Genomic DNA, 20,847 nt, shown 5'->3' on the forward strand with positions numbered 1-20,847 from the left:
ATGCAGAAAACACTCAGGGAGAAAATGAAGTTTAACATGTTTATTTGTTCACAGGTCCGATGGAGGTGGGATCTGGGACTGGAACCTCTCGGCTGCATGGAAGGGGAACAGGTAAGTAGAGGATGATGACAAAGGGGATTTTGCGGTGTGAGGTATCTTACAGTTTGTTGCAGGTGCTGGTTCGCCGGAGGGTAGTTATTCCGGGTCTGGTAAGTTTGCTAAGCCTGTTCACTTTGATAACTGATCCTTTCCACAGATCAGAACTTTGATTCGTTGTTTCCTTACTGATTTGGTCCAGTGGTGCCGCTCGCTGGAGGGTGGACAGGTTTCGCTCGGAGAAGCTGAGGTTATGGAATCCAACGGCTGCCAGCAAAGCCTGACTGGAAATCTTGGCAACGAGGTGAGGTCAGGTAGGTTCTTCAAGGAGCTTGAACTGGGTCCTAAACTGAACCTGGAAAATAAGCGAGGACGAGACTGATGAGTCAAAGCTTAGAATAAACGTGGGTATCATAAACTTGGCCAGTTGAATGTACCACAGAGGCAAAACACTCAGGCGTCGAAGTGCTGGCAGCATGCTCCTTATAAACCTCCCAGCTTGATCAAGGAGATGGAGAACACCTGTCCAAACCCAACAGCACACAAGCGACACCTAGAGGCGAAGCAAAGTAAATAGCAGGCACAAAAATACAAACAGGAACTCCCAGAGCCCGACACTTCTGTAGCTAATGTCATTTTCAAGATAACCAGTGAAGGCTCACTATTAAACCTCAAGGGTTACTAATCACAGCTAGGTTAGCCATGTGTTATGACCCATACAGCTCCCTGAGGGTTCCCTCTAATAACTTCTAATGGGCTGTTAAAGTAGTGGGCGGCGCATGAGCTGCTTAGGACTGGATGTTCTGGTCTCACCACCCAATTAAAGCTCATTGAGCAGGAGTGTCTGAGGCTTGATTTCATCTGTAATCTGCGGGCATAAGTGTAGCTGCACCTGTGTGTGTGTGTGTGTGTGTGTGTGTGTGTGTGTGTCATGCTCCTCTTCCTTCCAGCCAGCTGTGTGTCGACAGTCATTAGCCACAGCAGCTAGTCATTAAGCCTGTCATTTTCTCTGTCTGTCAGTTGACCCCTCTGATTTGGACAGTGTCTGTACTTAACCTGTGAACTCTTCTTTTTTTTTGCCTTACTCCTCATGAGGAGGGTGTGTTTGTGGAAATGCTGAACAGTCGTGCTCAAATTGTTTTTTTTTTTTTTTTTCCAGCATAGCTTACCAGCTAAATCAGTCTATGTGAGCTTATAAGTGGGAATTGATTTCACTAGTACGTTTGACAAATGAAACACAACAAAAACTTTGACGCTTCTTCTGGAAATGAAAATATTTATTTAGATTGCTTGTATAAACTGATACTAAAACTGTAAAAAATGTTCAGCTTGGTTTCGAAATGAAATAGTGTCTTTGTCACCAATGCTTTTATCACCAATGTAGGTACAAAGGTAGTTTCTGTGGAACTCATTAACCCCTTTTAATTCATCACTTCTCTGTTAACAGTCTGTATTTTATGAAGGAAAACAATTAAGGGAATTGTTAAACAAAGAAATACATGAAAAGATCCTGACCAGTGTTATAAAAGATTCAGCTAGATTTAACCTTGTTCACAGCAAGCTCATTTCCTATCCATTCAACCTTCATGTATCCTTGCCATCATGCTGCAGATCTTTCTTGCTAATATGTATTGTTAACATCCCCTTCACACTGACCTGTTTGTCCTGTTCTGTGTCTATATCATGGCAAATGTGTAAACCCTCATGTATGTGACGACAAGCATGACTCTACAATGTGCGTGTTTTTTTTTTTTTACCTCTGCTCTTCTGTTCATCCTATAATAGCTATACCATCATAGTATCACATATGAACAAGGATGTTTCACAGGCTTAGTGTTTTTGTTTTTTGCTGTGGAGATTATGAATTGTTTGTGTCAGCTGCTTTGTAAGATATTTTTTGTTGCACCCTTAGTGGTGATGTTGTGTGCGGAGCAGCCGTAGTGCCAAAGGCGATACAGTAAATTACAGCCAGGTGTGGCTGTGGTTAGGTTAGGTTAGGTTAAGTCCCTCATTTAAAATCTTTGGAGACCAAGCCACACAGGTGTGTGCAGGTTGCATATCAGGGATAAGCTGCCATTGCTGCATCCAGGACCCCTATACGCAGCCCAACACAATGATGAGCCATGGCTATCTCACCACATCCATATGTGCATGCTTAAAACAGTCAGGGAACTCTCACCCTCCTTATGCCCTACAGGGAGGTCACAGTTTTCCTGATGCAGGACGTCTCTAAGAATATGCAGAGAGCATCCATGTATCATGTTGGTTTTTAATGTCATGGTGTGATCTTAGTCTACACTGAAAAGGGCAAATGACAGGTATCTAAATAGGAAGAAAGTTAAAACTTCTATGACCGATGGCTATCTTGGATTGATGATTTAGGTACCAGATACCGAAACTGTTGATTTTATTGCATGTTGAAACAGTTGATGACCATAAGGGGGATAATTTACTTTACAAACCTCAAATCAGACAGTGTTAAAAAAATACAGACCAGCCAACTGTGCTGTTTCCTTTCCAATCATTTTGTTATGCGAATGGTTCTTGCCAGGGTATCAAACACTCATGTGTAAAAACTAAGAAAATCCTTTTCTTTCTATTGGATTTTAGAGTGCAGGTAGCAGACAGGCGATGCTAATCAAATACACCTTATAAACAGCAGCAGGTGAAACACCTGTAAAGCAGGAGCTTTAGCAGTGTGCTGGTCTGGAGCAAACAGACGTGTGTTAAGACAAAGCCACTGAAGAACAACATCAGCAATGACTTTAGAGTTGCTGCATATCAGTCTGGGAAGGATTATGAAGTAATTTTCAAAACAATGTGAAGTCAACCATTTTACAAAGAGAAAAAATACTTATGTGGAAAATATTTTACACTAGGGAAGTACATTACCAATTTATCTGGTAGTGTACTTCCCAGCAAAGTCACGCAGATGTCAAACCAAACAATGCAGCCCCTGAAGCTTTGTCTTGTTCTTCACATGCCACAGTTTGCACATTTCATAGCAAAGTTTGTGACGGAGCAATTAGACAAAGATTAAAAATGTATGACATGTTTGGAAGGACTGAAGACCTCTTATCTCTAAAATATATGACAGCTTGGGTTAGGTTTCATCTGACTGAAACCACAAAACGTCTGACACAGTTATTATTTGGACTGATGAGACCAACATAGATAGGTATGATCTTAATGCACACAACAGCAAGCAAACACAGTATTTTAACACAAACACATCATATCCTGCAAAGCATAATGGTGGAGGAGTCATGATGTGTGCTTGCTTTTCATCTGCCTGGTGATCTGTCCAACAGATGGCCTTTGCATTTTCATAACACATCAGTGAATGCCTGCAAACCTCTATGAAAGAAGCAATGTCAAGAATTGTCGACCACATGTTCTCTACAAAATCAAAACTCACAGAAACTTTCTTCAACCATAATGCGTACATTACACCCTTGATATTACACCCTTGATATTCTCCAGACCTTGACCCTAAAATGTCCTATAAATGGTCTGAAAAACTACATTTTGGTTCATTTCTATATTTACAGCGAACAGGAAGAAGCAGTGAAACATTCCTTCTGTCAGTTGTCTGACATCAGATAAAACCCACAAGATGAAATCTTCTTTTTTATTATTTTACAGAAAGGACGAAACAGGCTAATCCATTTATTATCTGCTGAGGTTTTACCTTTTAATTTTACCCAGTTTTATGCTTTTGAATGTTCTGACTTTGAAAACCTGCTACTCTTTGAAATTTAAACAGGTGTGTACTATTCCTTTCATTTAAATACCCGCCAATACCTTCTGACTCTTTCAATGCTGGGATTAACCTTGGACTACTTTGTCTTAGCTGCAGCTCCCTGTGGCTTCCTGGAAGCCTCCTGAAGCCCTGCTAGCAGCGATAGAAGCAGAAATTAGGCAGCTTTCTGCCCCAAAGCTGGAACATTAAGACAGCCCTCACCTTGACCTGCAGGAGCTGCGTTTAGTCATACATCTAATCCAAAACCCAGCAGAGTCAGTCAGTCAGACCTCTGCTTTCCTTTGTCTTCTTCTGATAAGGTAATATGGATACGGCGAGGTTAGGAGGAATTTTGGAGGTCGTGGATTTGAGCCTCAGGATGGCATATGTAATAGGTGACCAGTGAATACCTCAGTAAATACAGTCTGGTAAAAGAGAGACAATACCAGGGGTATTGTCTTAAGAGGATAAAGTAATGAGAGGCTTACAGAGTTGTATCAGTGAACAAAGATGGGACGTCTCACATGGTAATACCTGCTATCTTGATGTGACACATCAGCTTGGCCCTTGAGCACAGTAGGCAGAGCTAATATTCCCTTTTGTCTTGTCCTGATAAGCTAATGAGTGTTACAGTGAAGGGTGATGGGAGTTTAAGAGCTGCATTAGTGGACAAACCATTAAATCTCCTAGTTAGGTTGTGCAGGGCAGTTTAGCTCCAGGTGTTGAAACCAGTGATTGTTTCATGATGATAAGAAGAGGTGACAGGAGAGAATGAGGTTAAAATCAGACCTCTTATATAGAACCATTTATACCCACAGGTCTTTGTTATATTTGGCAAACTCATTATGATCCAATACAAATCCTTACAGTCTTTTTTATTCATTCACTTTGGAAATTACTTCATATCTGTCAGTCAGTCATTTTCTAGTGCTTATCGCCGGGAGCTGGTGCCTATGGGCGAGAGGCAGGATACACCCTGGACAGGTCGCCAGTCCATCGCAGGGCAACACACAAACAACCACACACACACTCATTCATACACCTAAGGGCAATTTAGAGTTTCCAATTAACCTAACAGGCATGTCTTTGGACTGTGGGAGGAAGCCGGAGTACCTGGTGAGAACCCACGCATTCAGACCTGTTCTTTTTTAAATGCTTTTTTGCACACATACCATTTATATTACATAAATAGAGGTACATCAGTCCTTTTACTTGTTGTTGGTGCCTGTTTCCAGGGATCGGTGTGGTAGAGGTGGGGCATGGTCACAGTCCATCACAGGGGAGGATAATTACAAACAAATATTTAACATTTTGCAGGAGTCTTTCTTCATAGTTCTAATTAAATTACATAAGAACAACATGATACATTGGGATTACAATTGACACTGTGGAATCTTTCCGCTTCCTGGGAACCATCATCTCCCAGGATCTCAAGTGGGAGCCAAACATCAGCTCCCTCATCAAGAAAGCCCAGCAGAGGATGTTCTTCCTGCGGCAGCTGAAGAAATTCAACCTGCCAAAGACTATGATGGTGCACTTCTACACAGCCATCATTGAGTCCATCCTCACCTCCTCCATCACCATCTGGTACGCTGCTGCTACAGCCAAGGATAAGGGCAGGCTGCAGCGTGTCATTCGGTCTGCTGAGAAGGTGATTGGCTGCAGTCTACTGTCGCTCCAGGAACTGTACACCTCCAGGACCCTGAAGCGGGCAGGGAAGATTCTGGCTGATCCCTCCCACCCCGGTCACAGACTCTTTGAGACTCTCCCCTCTGGCAGGAGGCTGCGGTCCATCCGGACCAAAACCTCACGCCACAAGAACAGTTTTTTCCCATTTGCCACCAGCCTTGTTAACAAAGCCCGGAAACCACCCTGACACTCTCCCTTTCCCCCACACACCCCCCTTTTTTTTTGCTGACAGGACACCTGTAACCTGTAACTCTATGCGTTACATTAACGCTCAGCTTGGACCCCTGCTTTACTTGCACTGCCATACTTGCACAATGATCATCTGCACTGTTGTATTGCTCTTGCATCTTATACTGCTCTATACTTACTCTCACTCACTTAAAACTGTGCACATATATTTATATTATATTGTAGATATGTTTATACTGTTTAATTTGTATTGTATTGCACCGACTACGCCAAAACAAATTCCTTGTATGTCCAAAAACGTACTTGGCAATAAAGCTTTTCTGATTCTGATTCTGATTCTGATTACTATTCTGGGCTTAATGTTACTGATAGATGACGTTACATTTTGATTTAAAAATAAATCGTATATTTTAGAGCTGTCTTTGCACTCTCCCTGCTGCTTATGTCTTTGAGTTGATCTTTCTCCCCGCTCTGCTTGAAGTTGTCTCTGCCTTTGTGGACAAAACAATTTGATAAGCTTAATATTTTTGGTAAAACCTTTGAGTCTGGTAAATAAAAATTATTTTTAACACTCACTAATTGCATATTAGTATCAAATTAACTCCTTCTTATTATGAAGCACTTTAGTAGTCTGGTTTACCCTTACTAAGTCTAAGAACTTTAATGGATTTCCCTCTTCCTAATTAATAATTAAGACCTTCTGGACAAATACATTGTTGTTTATTACCAATGATCTAATTGGCTTTGCTCTATTTAGGCTTCATAAGGTAATAAAGCAACCATTTAATAAATATCATCCGTTCGTATGTAACAAAATACTTACAAACAAGTATCAGTTTTCCAAAAACCACTGGCTCGCTAACATAGAACAATTTTACCATAAGTTATTTTTTCCATGAATATTTCATGAACACATCCACATGTAGCCTACACACATTCCTCATCTTTTCACTTTGTTAATGTTATTTGAGCAAAGTGGAAAATTAATAACAAATAAACCATGTTCCTTTCATGGGAAGGTAGAAACCATTATCACTACTTTTATAGGCTCCTTATGAAGTTGATACTGATAAAAAATATTAAGATTATTAAATAAATATCACAACCTCATTGCTCAGACTGTGCTGTATTAATATATATATTAATTAGAAGTAATAATTAGAAGGTTATTACGTGAAAATACTAACGTCTTTGTCCTAGTTGGAGGAAATGCTCTTTCTGAATAATAGCATAATACATCTTAATTTATGAATATAAAGGAATAAATATTTATGCTTTAAAAATACTAATTAATATTGTACTACGCTCTTATTACTTGCATCAGTAAAAAAACTGTTTACCTGTACTAACTGGGAACCTCCCAGTGTTTTTTTATGTCTAGTTCTCATTTCCAGCTTGCCATTTTTAAAATTGTTTTGGTTTGGCTGAATAGTGAATTATGGATGTAATATTTCACCTGTTACTGTTTTGTAGTGTGGATTGTTGTTCATTTTCTTATCTGTTTATATGTATTTTAAATGTTTTTTTATGATTTCTTACTTCTGACTGATGTTAAGAGTTTTTAAACGATGCAGCCAGAGTCCTGACCTGAATCTGTAGGAGAACCTGTGTTGGGTACTGTGCTAAATGTGACCCCCCACATTTAATAGAAAAACAAACACATACATACAACCCTGTTGGTATTTAATATCACAGTTTAATAAAAAGAACTGCCAAATTTCAAAATTCAAACTTTTTCTTAATGGATTACAAAAGTTTTAACAATTTATTTTTAGCACCACTTCTACCTACAAACACCATTACAGGGATGCATCAGAAAAACATACCTGTTTGCCTTTCATATGACCATTTTCTTTTCATAATCTCTGCCTAGACAATGGGCTCCTAATAGCAGACCAGCTGTGTGCCTCAGACCCATATCTACTATTGATTGGAAGGTGTTGTGCGAGTATAAAACTCTCTTAAAGTGATGTGTGTGTGTAGATGCCTCTTCAGGCTTCAAGACCTCATAGTTATGTTACACACACACACACACACACACACACACACACACATGCAGAGTCTCCGGCTGTCATCATGTTCTGCTTTTAGAGCCATTACTGTCAAACAGCTGTTAGCATGTCAGGAGTAGTTGTGTTGATGGAATAGAGCAAAGGAGGGAGAGACGCTGTGGGATAAATGGTCAGGGCCAATAAATAGATAGATGGATAGATAATTAGGGGTAGACGACAGTGGGAGGGGTGTGATCAGTAGATGGATGAATGGCACGCGGAGAGAGGGGAAAAGGAGGGGTAAATGCCTGGACTACAGCCCTCTCTAAGTGAAGACAGATTGGCATGGGTGTCGGAGAGGAACAGTCGTTTATTTGACAGTCAATTATCAGATAGACCTGGTGGCCTTGCAGTCCAACATCTGCCACACTCACACTGTATGCATTTTAGTTTCAACCTCTGGATCACTATCAAAGGGTGGAAACTGGAAACTCTGGGTAAGACCTTTAGAGAGAATTAGCTTGAACAGTTTTTGCCAGTATAGTTTGCATCCAGTTCTCATTGTGGCTTCTTTGTGTCCTCTTGTATAAAGATCCACAGTGGCCTCAGGATTTATTGGAACCTGTTTTAAGGCTTTTATTAATCTTTGTCAAAGTCATCTTTTATTGGAGAAGTATAATCTCAGTCTATCTTGCTTTAATGGTACTTTTTTTGTATTTCCCATTCTGAAGAGTGGCTAGGAGAAACAAAAAACAAAAAGTCATAAATTACTAATCTTACATTTTCTCATCACTCTAGACACCTAAAAAAGTAAACTATAAATAACAGAAATGCCTCACTTACTTATATTTTGTAACAATTGATTTTGGTTAAGGTGATTTTGTTAAGATTATTATAAATTTGTAGCGCACCCCACTGAATAAATATAATCACAATAAAGGTTGGATTTAAAAAAAGAATATCACTATCACAATCTACCACTGCGATGAAAGATGCATTTTTGTTAAGGCTCCTTGCTGCATCTTTGCTACCTGTGTCTTTAAATCCGAAGACTCATAGAAATACATGGAGAGAAATTGCTTTATTACAAGAAAAAGAATATATGCAATGAGGGAAATGCACAATTTCAGCAGCTAAAGAAACCATAATCACAGACAACACTCTGCACAACATAATAATGAAATTAGCATAAACACTGATGTATCTTCATGGCCACACTATACTGCATGTTTAAAATTTTTCCCTGCTTCAATGCCTCTAATTCAAATCGCTGAATTATTTCCTCAGTAGGTTCCCATGTTCTGCAAAAGCCTGATTCACTTAAAGTAGTTGTGTTGAAGCAGGGTGATATTCAAATAATGGATAATGAGCCTGGACCTCTGAGAAACATTAAAACAACATGTAAACTTTCACAAACCCCTAAAACGAAAAATGGCTAAAGCATTGAATTTATGATCAACAGCAAAAATAAAATCAGTTTTATGTTGTCACATTTAATCAACAGAACAAACCGGTATCAGTAGCAAAAATACTATGTACGAATGTGCTTTCAGGAACAACCGGCAGTTTCATTAACAATATTTATTGTTCATTTGTCCTTTGTAAATTCAAATACTTTTTAACCAATCAAAGTCAGGAAGCCTGATCTCTGTTCACCATGGGAATGGAAGCAATATGACAGTTTTCTATTGAAACCTGACTACACCATCATGTTTTTATTGCAAAAAAATACCCCTTTATGTGCAGTTATATATTACGGTTCAGCTGGACATTGGCAAGCAGTACACCACAAGTGGCACCGTGTTCTGTTTCAAATTAGAGGTTATAACTCATTTTGAATTTAGCTTATTAAAAGGACAGTCAATTTTTTAAATGAGGTTCTGTTATTAGGTAATAACTATTTATCATCTTACTTTGTATGGATAACTCTCTCGGCGTGTATTCACATCAGCCCAGTTGAATCAAACTCTAGCTCATTTGCCTGAAAAGTCTGGTTCATATAAATAAAATTAAATAGATTTAGACTTTATTAATCTCACAATGGAGAAATTGTCCCCTGTGGTAGGCTGTGGGATTCAAACCAGGGTACTTGTGGCCTCTCCAGGACACACCTCCCTCCTTATATGGAGAAGTGTGAATGTGGAGTCGAACGGTGGTGCGGCACAAAGACACCAACTCTGGTCTACCTAAGATCATAGGTCTTAGGTCCTGTCCCAATACCCGCACTTCCACCCTTGTGTCCCTGAATTGTGAGTTCCCGTTGATGGGTTCGAGTGCGTAGTGTGTCCCAATTCTCCAGAGTGGTCCTTAGCCCCGGCCCCTTTTTGCCCTCAGTCCACACTTTGGCGAAGCCCGCATCTTAGCGGTCTTCGCAAAAGTATATTACCCACAATTCACTGCTGCAGATGACGTTCTGAGCAAAAGCCAATCACAACCGTCAACGTAATCAACCATCAAATCAGAATAATAAGAACTGCGTAAACTTTAGACAGCAAGCCGACAAATATATTTTTTACTGGTTTTCCAGGCTCAACATTGTAAGATACCACTGGGTTCAGAGTGAGTCTGGGCAGTCAGTAGGTCATAACACTGAAGTTACCTTTCAAACAAACACTGGCACGGCGAGAGCCTGGTGTATAAGCCTCTGTCACTTCCTGCACTTTCTTCTCCTCAAAACAATTGCTTGTTGCAGTTTTAAATAGTTTTTTAGCAGCAAGACTGTGAAAACAGCGCTGGTTCCCGCCCTTTTTGATGTTGCAGTTACGGTGCAGAGGTGCAAGTCAATGACGTAACCCCTACTGTCCCAATTCTCCAATTTTGCACTCTTGTAACCTGCGCACTTCAACCCCTACATGCACTTGTACAAAGTACACACTTCATAGAGGGGCGTAGGGTGTAGTGTGGGTATTGAGACAGGGCCTTAGTCTGCCCCATGTCAACCAAATGCAGGAAGTGCTCTACCTCAAAGGGTATTGTGGGTAAATAAAACCAAACAGAAACTTGTGTATAAAGATGCCAGGAGAAATGGCTCATGGTCACCTGGTGGCCGGATGAGTTAAAAGGTCTGATAGCTCAGATGAAGCTCAGATGGATGTATATAACTACTGCTGGTAAGTGCTCAAAATAACAATAAAGTTTTAAAGCTAATTAGTAGGAAAATGGATACTGTGTGATTCAGCCAAATACCAGTAGCAGTAACCCACAGTGGCACCTCCCAGTCAGTCAAAGGCACCCCTGTCCAATTTAAACAATAAAATACAAGATACTAAAAAATAATCTTTTCAGTTAACAGTTTAGATTTAGTCATTGTTTTCTTTGAAATGTGAGTAGTGAACAATATCGGTCATATTCATGGCAAATTGTTTGCAGCATGAGTATAGTAAAGAATACCATACCGTTAGATAGGGTTGGAAATAAGATGTGAATTTCTTCAAAATTCTGTTATTGTTGTACATTATTCAAACTAATAGAGAGGTTTGTATGTTTCAAAACAGCATATAAAATATGTGTGTACATCTGTGCACAATGATGCAAACCTGCAACTTTCTTAATATAATGCTTCAACAAGTGTTTTGGGAATTTTATTATCACAGCTTTTAAAAGCCTTACTGTTATAAATAAATTGGTGCTTTCCAGAACTACAAGGATATGATGGACTCAAATATCCCTTGTAATTAAATCCAAATAATGTTTCCATATGCCGCTGCTGATGGGAAATCTTTTGAACAGACGTCAGTAAGTGAAGCAGCCTTGCAGACAATGTCAGGGGAGTTGGGTTTTCATTGGTTGCTCTGGGAGTCGGTGATGAAGCCTCATGTGCGCTATTCAACATTTAGCCTTGAGCTGAGAAGCCACACACAAGTGGTGTGAAACTCACACACACACACACACACACACACACACACACACACACACACACACACACACACACACACACACACACACACACACACACACACACACACAGAAATACGCACAAATAGACGTGATTGCTGCCGACTGGAACACATGTACACCTGGAATACATGAATAGATGTGTTGTCCAAACCTTTAATTTCTCCATCAGTGACAGCCAGGATGAATCCAATATAAGCAAAAAGTGTCTGGAATTTTGAGGAACTGGTAGCAAAAACATTAACAGAGTGGACCTTACACTCTGTTAACAGCAGAGTGACATTTAGACACTTGCAGAGAAATAAAAATCACACGTGGCTCATATGTAACATAAACATTAAAAGATGTGGCATAATGTCAACTTAAAATATGTGAAACAACAAGACATACCACAGAGAAAGAACATTTCATTTATTGCTGTCTCATAGATGGGGCTGTCTAACACATCAGAACAAAATCTCCTAAAGGAAAAATACAATGTGTGTACCATATATCAATACTTATTGCCATCAAACAAATTAAGAAAAAAAATTGTATTCAAATTATCCGACATGTATTTAGTGCGGTCATTTATTGCTAAAGGTGCCCATCATGTTTTACATAGAGAAAAAAAACATAGTGCACACAGGTGCAGGAAACCTGCAGGATACTGTTTGACATTATTTTCTGCATAGCTTCACAAATATTTGTATGAGAGTATTACACATGGAGCAGATACGTACAGAATAAGGGCAAAACCCATTCAAAGCAGATGGACTCTGTCCGTGGTGCTGAAAACAAGATCAGAACAAGATCAGAACAAGTTTTTAAAACTCAAGGTATGTGAAGGACATAAATAACATTAGTGATCAAACACATTTAAGTAGCTGATGAACCACAGTTTCTATTTTAATTTTTTTTGCAAATGAGTGAAAAAATGGATAAATGAAACTAAATAAAAGTTAAATGGCTCAATCTATATGTGACTTTTCTTATTTTGTAGTTTCGCTGCTACAGAAGCAGAAAGGTAGATGTTTAGAGTTGTTTGTCTCTTTTATTACTATTTTTGTCATAATTATTCTCAATTTTATTTTTATTACCCGACTCTGAAGGACCCGTCATGCGATTATTTTAATAAACTGTGCAAAAGAAATGAAGTCTTAATCCCCATGTTGAAGAGGAAATCTACCACTGACAATATAACGCGTCCAGTTGGTCTAAGCACCAGGACACTTTAAAACACAAACTGAATATATGTCTTTGAAATAGGAATGTGGCTATTGAAACTTTTTGCGGTGGAGACACTGTGTTGATTTAGAGTAATTAATTTCTTATTTCAACAGGTAATGTGTATATTTTAGTGAAGACTAATGTTTATAATGCTTGAGGACATTCCTAAAATAGATGAGCTTTAATGTTGTGAGGAGATGGGCATATCTATAAGCTAAACAACAAAGGTCTGTACAGTACCAAAAGTATGAGAATAAATGATTTTATTTTACTGTAAAATATCAGTAGTAAAGCAGGAATATTAGCGTTTGCATTTTACTCAGCTCTTTATGCCCTCAGACAACCACAAGGGAAAGATTGTAAAAAGGTTTTTCAAAATAAAAGCAGCCACTTTATCAGTTCCAAAAGATGAAAATTAAAGCACGAAATCCCGTTTTCAAGATATATCAGTTTACTGTTTGATTATGTTTGTTGTTGATGTTGATATCCATTCATATGATCCAAATGGCACCGTTATGATCAAACCTTTTACCTTTTTGGCCTGATCCTTGACATACAAAGCCTCAACTGCCAACATTATCATGACAGTTTAAAAAGAACACTACAAAATGTGATGGTTTCAATTAAATTAAAATCAAAAATTAGCTATTTTTAAGCAACATCAGTTAATATCATGAAGGCATTTACATATGAGACACTGTAAAACCAGGACAGCAACAATGCATTTTTCATACTTTCAGGGAAAAAGGTTGTTTGTCCTAAATGAAATCCTAACAAATCCTGTTGGATCTTTACAAATGAATCCAGTGTTCATTTTGAAATAAAATATTTTGCCTGGTTATCATTATTTTGGCCACATCTGCATTGTGAATCTTTGTTTTTGAATTGCTTACTCTTCTGAAATATGCCCTATCTGTATTTGGCTTGCTGAGCCTGCCTTGGTGTGAGTGTGTGGGACTGTGTGTTTGTTATGGGCTGCGCTGCCAGTGCCCTCTGCAGTAAAACCAAAGGGAATTATGAGGCGAGTGAGCCACAAGAGAGAAAAAATTTAGACAGGAAGAGCGAGAGAACAAGAGGATCAGTTTTATTATCTTCAGCACACAGAGGGACTTATCATACTCTCACAACAGTCAAGTCTTAAAGCAAGATATCGCTGAAGAGAATATACAAACTGAATTCATAGTGATGCTTCGTTGTAGGGAATTAACTCTTTTTCAAATTGGTTTTAGCTATTTGTCTCTTAAAAGTTGAATAATATGATGAAATAAGAAATCACATATGAGCAGCACCTTTATATACATTTCCGTTGCGAAAATGAAATAAAACAAAGACAGTTTAAAAGTCATAATAGCTAAATCTTACAGCATCAGCATGTGGAAGTCCCTTTTGTTGTCCTTTTGAACTATTTTCATTCAGGGCTGAGCATTTAATAACGAAGTTAAAGTGTGCACAGCTGAAATTTAGTTTGTTTGTGGTAATCTTTTACTTGAAAGGCAAAGGTATTTGCAATGTAGTAGTTTTTAAAAAAATTTTATTTGGTGCTTAATTTAATTTTTTTATTCTATCTCAGTATAATAAAGAAAAAAGATTTTAATTTCAAATTTAAGAATTTACAGCCTTCATTATCAATCTGCTCACCCATATTAATAGTCTATAGAACATACAGGACCAGATCATAACATCATCTGATAATCTAAGAGATACAACCATGGACTTTAAAAGGCATACATTTTCTCTTTCTCCTCTTTGCACACTGCTTGTTCCATCTCTCCATCTCATCACAATAAATGATGTGATGCATTACATGCACAAATACAACGTAAAACTATTATTTTCAAATGTCAGTGTTGCAGATTTTAGAACATCCTGCAAGACCATAAAACTAAGACCTCAATTTCACAAATATTTCAGTTTTTGTTTTTGGTTTATATGGATGAAGCTGAATTCACATTTAGGGGAGGATTTCACCTTGTTGTGGCTGAGGGAAGCACAAACCTGCAGCTCTCTGCAGTACAGGAATGTTTAATTGGCTGAACTGATCTTAAGACAGAGGTGGTGGCATATTTCAAAATCTCCTCATGCCATTTAGTAATAGATGCACAAACTCTATTAGAAAACAATCTAAATGTCAAATTCCATTTGGATATTTTAGATTACGGTTTTTGTTTTGCTAATTTCTTGTTCAAAGTTGACTATTTGCGAACATTTCTATCCAGCATTTTGCACCCCTGAAACTGTCCTTAATTATCAATTTACTTACAAAATAAAGAAATGTAGACATTTTAATAAAGACCATTATTTTAAATAATGCCAGTTCTATTAGATGTTTATCTGTTCAAATGGGTTAACAGTTGTAATTCTCACCTTTTACTTATAAATTTAACAAAATCATTCCCTCATAATTTTCTGTTTAGTTTATAGATGAGGTTTGACTCTCCTTCTGTGAATTTGCAGCAGCATGGGCTGTAAAAACATTTCTTTATGGATCAGTCCTGTTATGGCAGCAGCCAGAGCTCCAATAGATGGCATCACAGCACTAGGCTTGAGTCATTTTCTCTCCTCTGCTCTGCTCTACTCTCTGCTTTGCTGTGGTGGGATACTGTTCATGGACCATCAGCTGGAATATTCACCACACTCACGGAAAAAACAAAACAAAAATACAAACAAAAATAAAATAATGCACAAAGAAATAGGTAATTTAATTTGAGACAATGATATATAATGATATGATATGGCTCAAATTTGTATTGGGTTGCTGTTTTACATTGAATGAGGATACAGATTTCCAAGCTTTCAGTACAAAAAGTAAGAAATAGTTTTACATTGATTCATTTACACAGAATGCAAAATTATGTTTTCTTTAATATTCTGATTAAAAAATCCTCCTTAGCAAAAATCTGTAAGCCTTGCTTGTTATCAAAACAGGTGAATTCAATATATGTATTTATTTATGTGCTAATGTTATGTTCTTTTAGGAGTTAGACTCTTGATATCAGTTTTTACACACTTTAGAGTTATTCATGTCACTAAATCAGAGTAATTTAATTTATCACACTCTAAAATAACCAATCTTATTTGACCCACAATGCAGTGTTGCACAAGGAATTATCAAATGAAATAAAAATGTGCACCTTCCTCCTAACATGAAAAAGTATTATGTTGGCGAGTGAAAAGAAGTGGACACAAGAGCAGCCACCTTTAAATCTGTGGCTCTCCACTGAAGAAATGTGTGTTTCAGCTGGCTGTGATGTGTTTTTGTGTGCTCAAATTCCCCGCTGCTCTGTTTCATGCAGACACTTCGCACAGGAGAAAAGATAGTCAGCTTGGGTAATGGATCGTTTTTCGACAGCCAAATGTCTAAGAAAAGGGGCCCCTGAAATGACAAATCATTGTGGCCTAAAACATGTGGAGACACACGCGGAGAAGAAATGTATTCATTAGAAATTACGTGTGGATGGCGGGGAGCGCTGTGCTGGTTCTGAGTGCTGCTGAAGATTTGTGAGGGGAATTTGTATTATGAGTTTACAGAAACACTGACTTCTTGTTTATCTCAAGAGAGACCTCTCCTTATTTCAAAATGTCCTGCTTAAGGATATAATCTATAATGTAATTAACATTTTCAGGTAAAAATGTCTAAAATGATGGAGATAGATAATATTTACCTTGTATTGCGCTACATTAAAACTGGAGGGGCTGCAATATATTCTTTTTAAATCATGCCTCTGGTCGGCTTTTGTGTGGTTGTAATTTGTCTCTGTGATGTTGGTATCACATAGCTGCACTGTAATATTTAAAAGGTGAATAGCTTCCTGCAGCATTTTGTCTTTTTCCTCAGATAGAGGTATCATATCAGAATGACAGGCGCTCCATTAAATGTCCTTTAATGTCATTTAAATCTCCAACTGTTGTGTGCAGTCTGATAATCTCTCTCTTTGTGATCTGTGGACTAATGAGACCTCTCTGCTTCTGTCTGTCTGTGCTGAAGTCTCCAGTCTAATTTCTTAGGCCTGAAACACAAAGGATAGACTGCAATGTGGCCTCAGTGGAGGTCCACACTGACCGTGATTTGATTAAATAAAGAAAAAAAGAGGGTGTTGTTAGCTGGGGTAGAGGAGAAAAAAATAGAAGCAGATTGAGAAATAGCAACGGTGCAAAGTAGTTTCAAGGCAGTATTGATGAAAGGCTGTCATTTTAGCCAATTAAATAGATGGAGGAAAAGATAGAGGCTTAATTTTCCACTAACAGGTCACACCTTTGCATACAGGTAAAGAAAAAAAAATAATATGCCAATATTCTCTCTGCTCTAGTCCTCCACAGTAGTGTCATATCTGTGATTAGAACAGAAAAGAAAATCTGAAATAATGTGTGATGCGAGATGAGAGGAGGGAGACCTTTAGAGTACAACGGTGACATCCACAATCTAGCAAACATTGCTGCTCATCCTAAAGGTTAAAGCATTGTTTCACCTTCCCTGCATGGATACAGAGATGAATATACAGAATATGTTCTCAGCGTGACGATAAAACACAAACCTAATTTTTCCCTCATAATATATTCAAATTAGAGAACAGGACAGCTTGTGTTGTTCTTTTTTTTCTAAATATAGATCTATAAATGGAAGCATGTATAATGAGATGAGGTTTTACAGGTGAACAAGCAAATGTTATTAGTCTCACTACGCCATTTATTTGCAACTCCAATATAAAAACCAAACACATTTTTTTAGTATCTCATACATTTATGGCCTGTCTATCTTCTTTGGTTCAAACATACTTTACACATTGCATTCCTGGGGCCCTAATAGTGTCCAACAACTGTTTAAAACAACTTTTAGGACCATGCTGTAAACTGAATTATGTCTTCATTTATTTTTATGCCATTTTACTTGCTTACTTAGTGCCACATAGAACATAATAAATTATACAATAGTTTAGCTTTTTTGAATTTTTGATGATTTCAAAAAGTCCGATGTTACACTGTTTATTATCTTGCCATCATGTTTGCTGGTGTATTACAAATCATGTGTGCACGTAAGGAAGTGAAAAGGATTCTTTGGAACATCAAGTTCTGTCATGTCTTTCAATGGTTGTGTCACTTTTCACACATTATTTTCTGATTAGTGCATGTGTATTGGGATCAAGGTTGTGGAATTCAGTGTTCTAGTGTCCCTATCAGATTTTATTTATCTAGTTTTTCCCATTTAACGGTTTCAAGCATCAGGCATGCCCAAGTGAAGGAAGTCTTCTTTAGTGCAGACAGCATAAGGTAGAGTAGGTTTAGTTAATGTTATTTCTGGGTCATTGTTGCATTATTTGAGTCACACATGCGTCAATTTGGTAGCTGTGCTGTATATGTGTGGGACACAGAGAGTGTGAGAGCTGCATTACTCATGAGCAAAATTATTGGACAACAATCTCTTTGGCAGCCTGGCTTATCTGGTGATCATATGCGTAGTAAGGCAATGTCAAAAGGATATTTTTTATGACAATGTGCCTTTTTTTACCAAGGAAAAGAAAGGCAAATATACAGTAGTGCGACTGATCTGTGCCATATTGGATTACCATCCCTGTTTTCATCTTTTCATAACAGGTGACACAGTTTTGGCTTTTCTGATGGATAAAAAGAAAGTTGCTTTATGATTTTACAACAGCATTATAGAATTAAATCACCTGGAATCAGATTTTTGTTAAAGGTCTTAAATGGTTTCTGATTTCCATCTTCTTTAAGGGGGCTTGTGTAAGGAAGCACACCATGAAATCCGGCCCGTAAACGCGCAGTTTCACAGACTACATAAGGGTTGGGCTCATACACATTTAATGTGTTACTCACAGATCAAATGCAGGCTTTCCCACTTTGTTCCCTCCCCAGAGAGAGTGAGTTGATGTGTTATTAACCCCACCACCGCTGCTGCTTGTCTGCCAGCATTAACCCCATTATCCCCTCCTCTCTCCCCCTCTTTTCGCTTCTCTTCTCCTCTACTCTAGTCCCTTTTTCTTGCTGCAGCAACAAAGTTCAATGAGAGCAGTTTCCTCTCTCTCGTGCTTATTTTTTCCTCGTTTCCCTCCATCTCTCTGCAGTCAGCAGTGGCAGAGGTTAGACAAACTCACTCGGTCTCTTCATCCACCCCTCCCTACCCCTTTCCCTCACCAGGTCCCAGAGGTGCTTTCTGTTTAACAAGGCTGGATATCTGTTTCCTAAAATCAATCGTCTGTCTTAAACGAACATCCCTGACCATCTGCTTCAGGGGCTGATGCACACACAAATTTCACCGCTATGTTGCACTGCAGTTATAATCTCAATATTTGTCGAGGGCCCCCAAGAGCCAATCCTGGGGTCCTCTTGAGGCCCCTCAGGCTGCCTGGCTGGGGCCCTTGTTATTGGCCCTGCTCCCTCCCCATTGTCTTCTCCCTCTGGTCCCTTCTCTGTTGCTTCTCTGTTTGATTAATCTCTAAATCTGTGTGACACATGGACAGGGCTTTGAGACTCTGCCAGGGAGCTGTTTATGTGTGTGTGTGTGTGTGGATATGTGTAAGAAAAGTGAAATTCAGAGCTAATCTCTTTAGCAAGCTATTAGCGGCTGCATTAGGTTTGGGCGGTAACAGTACCACTGGAAGACTCATCTGTGATAATCTCACATCTCTGTAAGTGGCTCTCAGCTGGGTTGACCCTACGACATTCCAGGTGAGCAATGCTCAACTTTAAATGAATTTTTTATGCAGTCCAAAACTTGTGGCTTATTGCTAAGCAATAACTTCTAAGTCATAACAGAAAATAGAAAATAAATATTTATGCAGACCTTCCCCAAAATATTAGTAATCATCTTAATACCAACCACCACAATGCTCTCCTCTTACTGAGTAAGTTTCCCTATCTAAATGGATACTTTACTGTTAAATCACAATCTAGAAATCTCTTCTAATGATTTCCTGAAAACAAACGTCAGGCTGGTGCCTTTCTTGACAGCTGGAAATGAGCACTCCATCGTTATTAAATAAAAACTCTAAATCCTGAATAGAAATCCTGGTCCACACTGTCACACTTCATTCTGCTGCTCTTAAATTTTCACTGAGCTATCACTCTCATCTGTTTCATCCGTTTCTCCTGGACTCTCATCCTTTCATAGATGTATGACTCCTAATGAACTTAACTTTCTTAATGAACCTCTAAGCCTCTTTCATTGATCTTCACTGATGATTTAAGACAAGTATTGGGTTCACAATTGAAAGTCTATTCCTCATCTTTAAACCAACATTAAAGACACAGGCTCAAATTTACTCATTGGGTTGAGTCCGTCCGTCCGTCTGTCCGTCCATGGTGGTTGTACACCCTGGACAGGTAGCCCTCAAAGAACAAGTAGAATCTCAAAATATTCAATTTTAATGACACAAAAATAAGGAATTTTCTAAAAACAAATGTAGACTGTTGTCGACCCAACCACCATCCATCACATCGGCATCAAATTTTAAAACCCCCATTTCTTATCAACCCTTCCTCTCTGTTCTCCCTGAAGTCTCCATTTTCCTGTACCACCCGCCCAACACTCCCTCCACACACACACACACACACACACACACACACACACACACACACACACCAATTCTCCTTCACTAATTACAACCGAAGTCACAATACGATCCTGTCAATCAAACACCTAACTATCGTTGGGATTGTCTCTCTGATCTCTGCCTGTCAGTCTTTACTGATTTCAGGCTGGGCTGTTAGAACATCTCAGTATTATTCTGCATGTGTTCTGCAGCGTTTTGGGACTGTCTGCCTTTCTGAACACGTCTGATATTTCAGCTGTCTGTTTTGAAGGTGTAGCTTATAAAGTACAGATATCAAGGAAGTGGGATGAATGATATCAAAGAGAGATCATTTAAAACTGACTGTGCAATAGTAAATTCAAAGGTCCCTAACTTTCTCAAACATCCTCACGAGTCTTCTGTGTATACACCTTGTGTAGTCTTCCCATTTGACCAATTGCATTCTCTTGGGAGTCTCAACCCCCTTTTCACAAAACATTTCAAGGAGGGATTA

The 20,847-nt window shown here is 38.6% G+C and overlaps 1 long non-coding RNA gene across 4 annotated transcripts in view; it reads left to right on the forward strand.

Annotated features, from left to right (window-relative positions):
• LOC124873976 overlaps positions 1-20,847 on the forward strand; it is a 223,444-nt gene that overhangs the window by 22,301 nt on the left and 180,296 nt on the right. Inside the window, exons 4-5 of one of the 4 annotated variants that reach the window (XR_007039680.1) lie at positions 55-209; positions 299-410. The exons of the other annotated variants lie outside the window; for them this stretch is intronic. This is a non-coding gene — a long non-coding RNA (uncharacterized LOC124873976). The remainder of the gene's footprint in view (positions 1-54; positions 210-298; positions 411-20,847) is intronic. 4 annotated transcript variants of the gene reach the window in all.

Source organism: Girardinichthys multiradiatus, chromosome 9 (genome assembly GCF_021462225.1).
Source record: "Girardinichthys multiradiatus isolate DD_20200921_A chromosome 9, DD_fGirMul_XY1, whole genome shotgun sequence".
NCBI classification, from domain to species: domain Eukaryota; kingdom Metazoa; phylum Chordata; class Actinopteri; order Cyprinodontiformes; family Goodeidae; genus Girardinichthys; species Girardinichthys multiradiatus.